A 13,813-nucleotide genomic window follows, 5' to 3' on the forward strand; every position below is an offset into this window, starting at 1 on the left:
GATTAGGGATCAGTCTTGACAGGGATCCAAGGACCAATATATGGTGCCAAGGATAGAACTACAACCAAGCTATGCTATTTCTCTTGGTTTTCCATACCTTCAGTTTGATCAAAAATTTTGATCAGAAATTGAATTTGATGGAAGAGTTTCATTCCTCAGAACCATTCCTGCCAGAGAGTTGCTGGTGCACATTTTGCTCTCTTGTAGCAAAAAATTTGGTCTTTGGGACCATCTCTGGAAACAACCACAATTGTCTACATACAACATCACCAGGAAACAAACCTCTACCAGGGAAGACCCTACTGCTACCCTGGCATGGACTTACTCCAAGGAGTGTTCCCTTAACACCCAAATGACTCAGTAACAGCAACAACCTGCTTGCAGGGCAGGATGCAGCATCTAATGGTGAGTTGAAACTAGAGGACACTCCACATCATCCAGACTTCAATGAAGGAAATGCACAGAAACCAGAATCTTTAACTAAAGAAACCTGACACCGACAACAGCTAATGTGTGAAAAAAAATTCACCAGGATCACAGAGAATGACTCATGGGTTGGAAAACCTAGTATGCCTGGAACCCAGAGTCAGTCTTATGCCAGAAAACTTCAGGGATAAGGTCTTCTTGTATTTAGGCCAAGGCTTTATTTTCTTTTTTCTTTTTTCCATTTTCCTCATATTTTGCTGGGCCTATGCAAACAACAATTCCCACAACATTATTACTGTATTTTTTTAAATTCTTATCCATTCTTAAAAAATAAAGAAGGGCTTACTAAACTTCCTGCTGGTGCTTTAATAAATTGTGATTCAATAATTTTCAAAAATATTCTTTCCTTTTTCTTCCATCTCTTTAGTTTTTCTTTCAATCTCCTATTTTTTTAAATCATGTTACTTTTGGTCTTCCTAAAACAACTGTATTATTATCAGTTATGTCAACGATGTAATGCATGTTCTTTAAATAAACAAATAAAAAATTTGGTCTTTGAGTAAAATTTTTCTAATTTTGGATCTAGTTTCTTTGTGTCCTCTCTCCTGCACATGTGTTCATTTCCTTACCAAGGGTCTGTGGAGTGTCTGATTTATGCCCAGTACTTTCTAGGAGCCCAGGGAGAGACAGACGAGATAGGGTTCCTGTGTTTATGGAGCATCCATTCTAGGAGGGGAGAACGACAAGGGCTCTCTCATTAGATAGTAAGAACTGGGTGGCTTCCTCTTTCCCCAGTATGTTGTGCCCTATGCCCAGGGCAGACATCTACCACAAATGGCATCAATTCCCCTAAATGTCAATACTGATCAAGTTAAAAAAAAAAACTCCACCTAAGTAAGAAACTGTCCTGGGCAGGGAAGTGTGACTACTTAGTATCTAATAATTGATCTGGTTAACTCCAACAACCATTCTACTCTAACTTCACAACTCAGGACTGAGTAAATGTGCACTGCTCATGTCCCTCAAGCCTGCCAGATTTCCACGAGGAAACGTCTTTACAAACCACTAATGCACAAATCTTCATCTCAGGGCTGCTTCTAGAGAAAACCATTAAAGAAGATCTAGAGTTTTTGTGTCCACAAATGCTAAATAATTGGCTGTGCCTGAATGGAGACCACTCAGCTAGACAGTCCATAAGCAGAGGTCAGAGGAGAGAGGAAATTAACTGGAAGATTAAGAAACCACAGTTTTTTTATATCTTTATTTAAACATCTTGATTACAAATATTATTGTTATTAGGTTTCAGTCATGTAAAGAACACCCCCCTTCACCAGTGCAACATTTCCACCACCAATGTCCAAAATCTCCCTCCATCCCACCCCACCCCCACCTGTACTCTAGACAGGCTTTCCAGTTCCCTCATTCATTCACCTGGTTATGGTAGTTCTCAGTGTAGTTATTTCTATAACTGCACTCATCACTCTTTGTGGTGAGCTTCATGAAGTGAGCTGGAAGTTCCAGCCCTCCTCTCATTGTCTCTGAGGATTGTTGCAAAAATGACTTATTTTTCTTAAAACCCATAGATGAGTGAGACTATTCTGCATCTCTCTCTCTCCCTCTGACTTATTTCACTCAGCATGATAGATTCCATGTACATCCATGTATATGAAAATTTCATGACTTCATCTCTCCTGATGGTTGCATAATATTCCATTGTGTATATGTATCACAGTTTCTTTAGTCATTCATCTGTTGAAGGGCATCTTGGTTGTTTCCAGAGCCTGGCTATTGTGAATAGTGATGCAATAAATATAGGTTGAGGAAGGGATTTTTGTATTGTATTCTTGTGTTCCTAGGGTATATACCTAGAGAAACTACAGTTTTAAAGGGAGGGTACCAGGACCAAACAGATATATGATCACTAACAGTAAGCTAAACAAAAAGGGGACCACCTATTCTAGCAGCCTGGGGGGTGATGGTGGGGGATATGGGTTGCAGGAAGGAAATGGGGATGGGGGGAGGACAAATCAGGGTAGTCCTCTGATTCAATGTTAATATGTACCTAAAATACTACTGTGAAAGATATGTAAACAATATTATCAAAATAAAAATTAAAAAAAAAAAGAAACCAGTTTTAAAAAGGAGACAGAGAGAAGCAAATTGCCTTCCCTAGAGATGGGGGGGGGTTGTTCGGGGAAGGAAACAGGAGACTGGTGTACATTGTATGACTGAAACCCAACAATGAACAATTTTGTAAACATGGTGCTTAAATAAAGCAATTTTATAAAAAGCACAGCAGGTTGAGCATTTGCCTTGCACATGGCCAACTCAAGTTCTATCTCCAGCATCCCATGTGATCTCCTGAGCACTGCCAGCGGTAATTCTTGAACGCAGAGCCATGAGTAACCCCTGAGAACTGCTAGGTGTGGCTCCAAAACAAAAACAAGGCATATAAGCAAAAATCTCAAACATCTCAGTGATTAAGGAGCATATCTTTTTTTAAATTTTTTTAATTTATTTTTAATTATGTGAACAATGATGCAAAGAGAGGACAAGGTAAAGTTATAGTGAAAGGGCAATCACCCAAAAACAGTTCTCAGAAGAAATCCCCCTATTGACACCTCAATTTTGATCTTACAGTCAAGGAACATTAAGAAAAATAAAACCGAACCCATGTACAATTACTTTGTCCCTCAAGTCCCCAGATTGTAGTATATTATAACATTTCTTAGTGGTACACCAAGCAATCTAAAGCCATAAAATTTATGTAACTCCTTAAAATTGAAGGCATAGTAGTTTTTTACATTTTCATGCACATGCATATTAGTTTAAGTTAACCTCAAAAGTTTAAGTGGGTTTTTTTTTAAGGTTTAGAGTCAAAGGAGCACAGTAAAAACAGTGTTAGAGTGGCAATTATCATTTGCATAGGCCCACCAAAATATGGCGGACCTGGGAAGGAAAAGCCTTGGCCTAATTACAAGGAAACCCTACCCCTTAAATTTCCTGGCATAAGACCAACTCTAGGCTCCAGGCAAACTAGTTTGTCCAAATCAGGTCATTGTCTGTAGTGCCACTAGTTTTATTTTTCACACAGTCTCTATTGTTGATATCATGTTTCTGTATTGAAGATCCTGGAATCTGTATATTCTACATTGAAGTCAGGATGGTGCGGAGCGTCCTCTAATTTCCACTCACAATTAAAGGGCAATGCAGAAAGCCTTCTTCAGTAAGCAGTTCATTGTTGTTGTTAAGTCTTCTCAGTGTTAATGGAAGACTCTTTTGAGTAGATCAATGTCAGAGCAGCAGTAGGGTCTTCCCTGGTAGAGGATTGCTTCCAGGTGATGTTATAGACAACTTTGGATGTTTCATAGATGGCTTCCCTGGTTCCGGGGTGAATGGAAAATGCCCATTCTTCTGAGGCCTGTGCCAGGTCATTATGTCAATGTTCAGGGTGTAAGGTCCCATTGCACTACAAGATTTGTGTGTTCCTATCTCTATTAGGTAAGAACTTATTTGTATGTATAGTATTTTCCATTTTAATGAGCCTATGCAAACAAGGAATAATGCCACGTGGCTTTGTCAGCACATATGGGGACCGTAAGAACAAGTCCAACAATCCCCATGACTTGGTTCCAACATAAGCATTAATCTGAGGGACTCTATTGAACAGTTCACAAAGAGAAGAAAAGATAAAAAGTGGGGAAAGTAAACAATCTGACATAAGACAGTGGACACAATTATTTAAGGGGATATTCAATAATAGCTATAGCGGTTGAGGGAATATACCTACAATATTTAAAGGAGATATGCATGTCCCTTTTATGTCATTAGAGATAGTCGGGAGAGGAGGGTGCTGAATCCTGGACACCCCTGTGGTCTCTGATTTAGCCTTCTGGAGTCTGCAAAATGACTCCCGGCAGTTCCACTGTAGGTAAATGCATTTGAGTGGGAACTAATCAGAAACCTAGTATGGTAGCAACCACAGTTACACAATGAAGGAAGGAAGTGGCCAAAAGGCTGCTGAGAGTAAACAAGTAGAAAAAGAGTACTGGTCTCCTCCCAGCCTGAGAGTCCATACTCTCATTTTTCTTTTCAATATATAAGCTACACGTGGGGGCACTAGCCCCTGAGCAGTTTTTAAAATGGAAACCAATAAGGAAGAAAAATTACCAGGAATGTCCCAACATACACCAGTGCTGCATTGGCCCACCCTCCTCCCCATGCATCCCCCCCTTAGAGGAGGGAAAGAAAAGGGGGAAAGCAAGAGGACCACTAAAGAGTCCACCTCAGTCGGCACCCAGGAAAGGCCTGGAATACAGGGGAGAAATAGGGGATTGGCTGGGGGCCTGCTAGGCCTCCCAGCACCCCCCAATCTAGGGAGAAGGCCTCCAGCATGGAGTGTCCCCTAACCCCATACCTGGGAAGAGCTGGCCTCCCGGATCAGAGAGAACCAGAAGCCAGATTATCTATCCAGCTCCTCCCAGAAGGAGCATGATATCTTAAATAAATCACAGCCATATGGAAAATTGCATAATGAAAACCAGGTAATTGCTAAAGTCTTATCTCCAACATTCTCTTTTGTCTTTAGAGCTATGCTTCTTCCCAGTGTGGAGCAGCTCTTTAAGTGACACTTGGCTATGCTTGGTTACTGGTTATTTCTGGTTACTGTCACTGGGGACAGGATGCTACTGGCATGGATGCAGCAGAATCTAGAGGGATGTTAAATATCCCACCTTGAACAGGCAGCCTCCAGGCGTGTCCCCCCACATCCCAGCAAAGAATTATCTAGTGCCATGTGTAAATAGTGCCAGAGCTGGGAAACTGTCGACCACATAGATTCAACATTAAATTAAGGATTTTTGTTGGTTGGAATTAGTCAATGAGATTTTTTTCAGGAAGCTAGAGCATGACACTAAATGCATCTGTGAAGGCCCTTCAGAGCCAAGATGCTTTTTTGCACCAGATTTAGAACAGCTTATTGGAAACAGACCTGTTCAATGGTAGGCAGCAGAGCTAAGAATCTCTCCAAGTAGCTGAAGACAGAGGAAGCAGTGGCCCGATTCTTAGACAGGCAGGTTGGGATTCCCAAGCACTAAAACTCAGCCACACACTGGGAGTGAAATGCTTGATGAGAGCATGTTCCTCTTGCCAGCAATCATTGAAGAAAAAGCTTGCCTTATTTGTCTAACATGTGAATCAAAACCTTGGGGCCAAGTTTTCTCTGCACATTTCCCCAGAGCCCACACAAAATAAAGTCTCCCCAAAATCAGAGGCAGGTAGGTAAGAGGAAAATCTAGTGATTTTAGAGCCAGCATATCCACATTGATGAAAGCATTGTCATGCCCAGCATATTGGCCCATAAATTATGGGGTGTGATTGGAGCAGATGACGCCATATGTAACTTTGACTCCTCCTTTTTGTTGGTCCTAACTTTGCACACCCTTAATCAACAACAGGCTGGCAATAAAATACAATCATTGACACTGAGATGTTTTGCTCAGAAAACTGTCAACTCCCAGCAGGAAATTCCAGGAATAAAAAGTTGTCCCCAGTTGGGTATTGTAGGGTGCCTTGTGCCAGGACCAGAGCAGGCTTATCGTACCCTTCCTTATGCCATAGTTAATTTCTTGGCCAGTGATTCAAGGACACATTTCCACTTTTGAAACAGGTATGATATAAGAAGGCTCCCATCTCTGCTAATAACCTATTTGAAAAGGGAGCTAGTAAATCTGTTAAAGTGTTGAGAAGTGTGATAGTCCAGCGGCTGTCACTTGGAAGAGGGTGACTGACCATGGAGATGAAGTCCCAGGTTTTCACCAGAATAAAATGACTGAAATCCTGACTTACATCAATTGGAGTAGACCTGTTATGTAGAACAGTCATGTTATAAAGGCTATGAGCTGGTCAGATCCCAACTAAAACATTTAAGAAAGCAAAAAAAATCTTCAATTTATTTATTGTATACAAATTTATTATTTCTGTTGTTCCCTATAAAATAATAGTTGAACAAATACTCAGTAGAGGAAAAAATGGAAAGATAAGGCTAGACAGATAGTACTGTAGGTAGGTGCTTCCTTTACATGGTGTTGACTTAGATTCATTCCCTCCAACCTTTTCAGGAGTGATCCCTAAGTGTAAAACCCCTAAGAAGGAGGTGGGAGGGAGATACAAATATATACTTTTTCAAAGCCAGCATACAAGTAGCCAACAGGCAATTTTTTAAAAGCTAATCCTGAACAGAAGTAACCATTAGAGGTAAGAGGGAAACAGGAAGAAAAGATGAGAACCATCCAAGTCAAACCTCCCTTTCTGTCCCAGTCCCTTTGTTGAACCCCCTTGGGCCTTAAACCTAAAGCAAAGAACTGTCCCTTCCCATTTAATTAAGAAGACTTTTCTCCTTTCCCAGTATCTAACTTACAGCTACTCCAAACCCCAGACCCCAGGTCCTTCCCTTCCTTTCCTCTATTAAGGCTCATCTCCTCTCTCATCCTATGCTTTCAGATGTTGACTGCCTGAGGATAAGAACTTGAGAACAGTAGGACAACAGACTCAGTCATTGATTAATCTGTTTTTTTTCTCCCTCACTGGCTTATATTTTCCAGAATAGAAAGTGTCCATTTTTTTCCTCCAGTATTGCACAGAGCAGATACATGTTTGACTGAATGAAAAGGATGATAGTGAAAAGATTCTGAAAAATGAAAATAAACAAGACTGCAATCTATAAATATAGTCTCAGGCTACAGACACCAGAGATCTTTCCCAGTGTGACTTCTTCTTGGTATGTGAGGACACTTAATAGGGCCCCACTTCCAGCTTTTCTTCTTTTCTGTTCATGGCTTCCACCATTGCCCTTGGTCAGCCCAGTCCTGACTTCAAACTGTCCTTTTGGCTTTTCACCATCCATGCATATATACTCCCGCGAGGAGCCTTGTCCTTTCAATCTCTCACAGGCTTGAGCTCATGTCTCTGTTCTGCATCCCGGCCCCAAATCACTGCAGCCACCTTCCAGCACATCCTGCCTCCAGGTCTTCGGCCAGTTTCCTGCTGCATTTCTGAGCTCTGTGGGGAGCTGGGGAAACTGTTCATAGGAAGACCTGAGGGAAGGGAGTGGGAGTGGAGCCAAGCCTTGAGCAGGGTGGAACGTTCTCTTGTGACTGCCAGCGCTGTCCTGCAGATAATTTACCCAGCTTTTCTTGGAGGCACAAATGGGGTCAGCCCGGAAACTTCTCTGCTCTATGATGTTTCTCTGTGTTTATTTTTTCTTTCTTTCTTTTTCTTTCTTTCTTTTTCTTTCTTTCTTTCTTTCTTTCTTTCTTTCTTTCTTTCTTTCTTTCTTTCTTTCTTTCTTTCTTTCTTTCTTTCTTTCTTTCTTCTTCTTTTCTTCTTTTCTTCTCTTCTTCTTCTTTTCTTTTTTCTTTCTTCTTCTTTCTTTCTTTCTTTCTTCTTTTCTCTTCTTTCTTTTTCTTTTTCTTCTTTCTTCTTTTCTTTTTCTTTTTCTTTCTTCTTCTTCTTCTTCTTCTTCTTCTTCTTCTTCTTCTTCTTCTTCTTCTTCTTCTTCTTCTTCTTCTTCTTCTTCTTTCTTTCTTTTTTTTTTACTTTCAAGGGGCTCTCAGCTGTGATTTTTTTTTCCAGGAAGGTACTGAGTTTGATTGATGTTTCAGACTCTACTCACTGCAATCTTTATTAAAAAAAAAAAAAAAAAAGAAGAAGGCAAAAAAACTTACTTAAAACATTCTGATTTAATAGTTTCTTTTGTTTTCATTGTATGTTATCCATCATGAGAAAGGAACATCAGGAACCGTTGAGGAAGGAACACTGGTTTTTGTGTTTTTGTTTTTTGTTTTGGTCACATCCACCAATGCTCAAAGGTTACTCCTGGCTCTGTAATAGGTTTTTTTTTTATATATTAATAGTTGGATGAGACTTTTCTAATTTCTGCCTTTTGACAACATTCGTTGAGTGTGTTTTGCAGGTAGACCCTCATTTTCCATGTACAGGAAGCTCCTGCCAAAGAAATCTGGATGTTAAGCAAAATTCCAACTGCCGTATTGTTGAGACACACCACCAGATTCCATCAGTCACACTTTCCCCCCATGGACTTTAAATTCAAAACTTGGGATGATAAAAAGCAGGGCAGTGTAGCCAGGGACATGGCACAGGTGGAGAACATACACATGTAAAACTCAGCCCCCAGCACCATGTGACCCCCCCAAGCACTCAGTCAGGTATAGTCCTTGAGAACTACTAGGTGTGATCCCCCCAAAAAAACAAAGCAGAGCAGTGGAAATTTTCAGCACTATCTGGTTCCTAGAAACAGTACTTGTTGTTCAAATCTAGTAAGGGTCATGTGGAACATGGAGGACCCACCCTCCAGAAAGTGGGCTCATGGTATAAGACAGAGGCTCCCTAACTCATGTGGTTTGTTGTCTTTTCAGAAAATAAAGCAAATCCTCTGCTTTCCTTATTAGAAAGCTCTCTCTTATCCCCATTGCACTGCTGTACCCCCTAGTCTTTCTAGAACCCTCTGAGGTACAGTGTTACCTATCTGGGGAAACCCTTTTCAGCAAGTATTCGGCTCAGAATACACTACCAATTAACTCCTAATAATAGGCCAGTTTGTGGCATCTAAGAAAACATCATGTTTTTTTCTTATTTACTCTTATATTATCATTTTGGTGCTTCTGGTATTATTAGAGGTCATTTCTTTCTTGGAGTCTATACTTTATCCCTTAGTGCAGAACTCTAGATTAAAAAAAATATTGGGTTTGTTTGTTTGGACGGTTGGTTGGTTGGTTGGTTGGGTTTGGGGGCCACACCTGGCAGTGCTCAGGGTTTACTCCAAGATCTGCATTCAGAGATCACTCCAAGAGAAGCCTGGGGGACTCTATGGGGTGCCAGGAAGACAAACTCCTGGCATAAGAGAAGAGAACCCAACATTGTCATAATACAAATTTGCCAGAAGTTAATCAAAACCAGAGTTTGGAGGTTGTTTTTATTTAAGGCTAGACAAGTTGGTTCTAAAAAACACTAGAGAAGATTAATGAGAAAGAATACTAACTGTACTAAATATAAAAATATATTCTGTAATTACTAATGAAAATAATGAGCTATTAGCACATGAGTGAAACAATAATTCCAAGGAACAAATTTGAAAGTCCAGAAACAAACCCAAATTTAATTACACAGCAATTAAATGGAGATCTTATTTCAAAACATTGGAGGAAAAAAGTGGTTAGTAAATGGTGTTGGGACAACTGAATAGCCATTTAAAAGAAGGGCTTTGAATCGCCACTTCATAGATAACATCAAAATGATTTCCAGGCTCAAAGAAGTCATATTAAAATCTGAGACCACAAATTACTAGAAGATAAAAGAGAAAATCCACTTAGCTGGTAGGAAAAAAATCATATCACCATTAAAAAAATTAATCAAAAGACCAAGGTCAGATGAAGAAAATCTTGGCTAGTCACCTGATAGAAAATAGGCTAATTTCTTTAACATCTAAAAAAGTAGCTTATGAAACAATAAGAAAAAGATCAATGTTCCAGAGAAATGAAAAGCCTATTAATAACCAATTCAGGGGAAAAAGAAAGTTTAGGGCTTATGAGATAGTGCAGGAAGGAGGGTTCTTGACTGCAGCGGCTGAGAGCCTGGTTCTAATCCCCAGCACCACATATGCTTCCCCAAGAACCACCAGGATTCTTGAGTCAGGAATAGTCCTGGAAATGTCAGGCAAATCACACTGGATGTGGCCAAACACAATCATGCACAGGATGTGTGCATGCATGCACACACACACACACACACACACACACAACAATGAGGTCTACAAGATGAGAAATGGGAATCCAATAATAATGTAATTCTTTCCATGATATAGTAGCACTTGGTAGGCAGGGTCTAGGGAGACAGGCATTCACAAACAGGTTGTGGAGAGTGGTAGGAGTATATGTTTCTACTATAGCATTGATTAGCAGTGAATAAAAGCATTTGGGGGGAGGTTAACAACCCCCAGTGATGATCATGGCTTACTCCTAGCTCTTGCTCAGGGATTATTCCTGTAGTTTACCCATGGTACCATAAGTGTAGCCAGGGTTCCTAACCATAGTTGACCATGTGCAAGGCAAGTACCTTAATCTCTATTCTCTCTCTCTCTCCTTAAAAGTGTTTTACTTTTAAATCTAACAATTCCATTCCCAGAAATTTATTTCAAAGCCAGATGTATATGTGTGTGGAATGACAAGAGAATGTCTCGAGAATATTCTTTATAGTAGAAATAGAGTAATATTGGGAGCAACTGAAAATTTTAGCTTCTTGGTAGATGAAGAGTTATATAAATCATGGTATGTGTCCACCATGGAGTGTGAAGAAACCATCAAGAGACAATGAATTGCTTACACAGGAGTAGTTTCCAGATGCATAGTCTTTGTTTTCTTTTATTTCTGATCCACATCTGTCTGTGCTTAAGGCTTACTCTGTGTTCAAGCAGGCTTGGAGATGCTGGAGATAAAGCCCAAATCAGCTGAGTGCAAGGCAAGTGCTCTACTCACTGTACTATCACTCTGGCCCCCAAAAGGCATTGTTGTGTTAGGTTGGAAAATATATAAGTGAGCAAAATGTGTAATGACAAAAAGGGAAAGTGAAAATGCCCGTGTCCATATGCACACTTGGATTATATGTGAAATTATGGGTGTTATTATTTTCCAGATAAGAACACTGAGTCAAGAGACAGATAACTTTTCAAGGGCACACTATTAGCAATAAACACAGAAACCACAGTGAAAAAAAATATGTGTTTAGCATCCCTGCTCGTACCTAATCTGTAGAGAGGAGAAGAAGATATATTTTGTTTGTTGGGCTACACCTGGCAATGCTCAGGGAGTCCTCCTGGCTCTGCACTATGGAATCACTCCTGCTGGTGCTCCAGGTATCATATGAACTATTGAGTGGTACAGAAAGAAAAGTGCCCTGAAAGGCACAGGCTACTCCCACTTCTCTCATTTTACAGAAACAGTCCTTTTCCCTACAGTTAGTCAAAACCAGTCCAGTCACCTCCTGGGTGGAGAAGCTTCTCATCTGTGGGTTCAAAGGCCCCACAAGACTCAGAGCCAGGGTAGCTATCTGCATTCTAGTTTCCTCAACACACTATCCCCCAGACAGTGTTTGTCACCCTCCACACACAGGTAGTTGAGTCTTGGGGGTCAGCAGGCTCAGCAAGGAAACCCCACTGGGTTTCTGCCCCTGAGCACAAACTGTGACTGTGTTAGTTTTTTTTGAAGTTCCCTGATAACTGCAGGTCTCACTCATAGGCAGGTGCCATGAGACAGTCTGGCTCCATCAGAGCTGGTCAGAGAATCCTTGCTCAGTCTTCACCTACAATTGTTCTTCAGGTGACTTCAGGGAACAAACCCAGGGCCTCACTCAAGCAATGCAAGTTCTTCACTGCTAAGCCACTTCCTCACCTTCTCCTCATATATTGAAGTACAATCATGCAAGGATATGAGTGACCTTTGCTGTCTAATGTGGCCCATATGAAAAGTGCCTTTTCATCATCTTTGCCCTAGCCTCTTGGTTATGACCTAAGCCCAGGCTCCAGGGGACTTCGGGGGCATAACTGTGGGCAATCTAAGGTGATGTGCTAGTTCTGTGGCTTTGTAAACATGACTCATTTCCAGGCCAAACAATTAAGGTGGTACTTCTTCCTCCTGACCCCTGACCTCTAGGCCATCCATGGAAGGCTGTTCCTAGGTAAATGTGAACTCAAGTAACTGTGATGAGCATTTCATAACATAAATATACATGGAATCATTATTTTGGATGGCTAAACTCAAAGTGCTATGTCAACTATAGCTTGATTTTTCAACTGATAAAATGCTTATATTATGAAAATCAAATGGATTTCTTTTTAATCCTATTCACTGTTTAATTACATGAGAAAGAAGGGAGGGAAGGAGGACATTATCAAAAAGTGCCAGAGTTTTATTAAAAGGTCAGGAAAGACAACTTTAAGAAAAATCACATGGAGTGAGGAGCAGACAAGTGCACAGTGAGTGGGACATTAGCCTTGCAGGCAGCTGGCCTAAATTTAATCCCTGATATCCCTGTAGGTCTCCAAAACTCACTACAAACAATTCCTTAATACAGAGCCAAGAATAAGCTCTAAACATCGTCAGATATGGCAAAAAAAAAAAAGGAAAATTATAAATTGAACATTTTTATAGCCAATAAAGATTGTGGTGGATAAAAACACTTAAATATATTCAAAGTAAACCCTATGAGTTTGGAGAAAAAAGATAGATAGTACATTGTATAGGGCACTTGTGTTGTATGCAGCTGAGTTGAGTTTAATCCCTGGCACTCCATATAGTCCCTGAGCCCTGCCAGAAGTGATCCCTGAGCAAAAGGCCAGGCTTAAGCCATGAGCACTGCTGGGTGTGGTCATAAAAACAAACCAAAAAAAAAAAAAAAAGGGAAAGGAAGAAAAAAAGAAAGAAAGAAAGAAAGAAACAACCCTGTGAGTTCATCATTTTACTAAAGAAAGCAAACCCTTTTGGTTGCTTTTCTGAGAATGTCAAGTCATCAATTATTTTCAAAGCTTGTAAGCAAAGAGAAATCACAAAGCATAAATCTGGCCTTCCCTTAAGAATGCTTTCTCTAAGTAACCAAGTGGTTAGTGAAGAAAAATTTTCTTTCCAGAAGTATTCCAGCAAATAAATGAAGAAAAAAATCCTGAACGCTGGACACCCTCATCTTGCAGCCTCTAATGAATTTTACAGAGCAGTGAATGATGGCCACTGTGTCCTGGAAACTGAGACAACTAGCCTGGGGGTGTGCCTCTTGCTGGAAGGTTCCAACATAACCCACAAAATGTTCCTGACAAATAGAAACCAGAATCTGGTCAGCTGCTAGATCTACTTCACAATTTACAGGACAAATGAGAGAGAAAAGAGGGAGACTTGTGAAAAGATGCTGTGAAGATGTCATCAGCAGACTCTGAGAAATGAAGGTATATATATATATATATATATATATACCTTCAACTAATCAGTCTAAAGGAAAAGGCCAGAATCAGAGCAATAGTACAGTGTGGGTAGGACACTTGCCTTGTATGTAGTCAGCCTGGGTTCAATCACTGACATCTCATATGGTCCCCTAGCACTGCCAGGAGTAATTCCTGAGTGCAGAGCCAGAAGTACCTGAGTACTGCTGCATGTGGTCCAGAAAAAGACAGAGGAAATAAAGGCTGAATAGTGGGGAAAAAATGAAACTAGAGATCAACAATAATTGTACTAGATGTTGATTCATGCACACAAATTATGACAGTTTTAAGAATGAGGTAACTGGGAAAATACAAAGAGTGATTGACTTGAGATCCAGTCATCATTTT

Source organism: Suncus etruscus, chromosome 3 (genome assembly GCF_024139225.1).
Source record: "Suncus etruscus isolate mSunEtr1 chromosome 3, mSunEtr1.pri.cur, whole genome shotgun sequence".
Lineage (NCBI taxonomy): Eukaryota > Metazoa > Chordata > Mammalia > Eulipotyphla > Soricidae > Suncus > Suncus etruscus.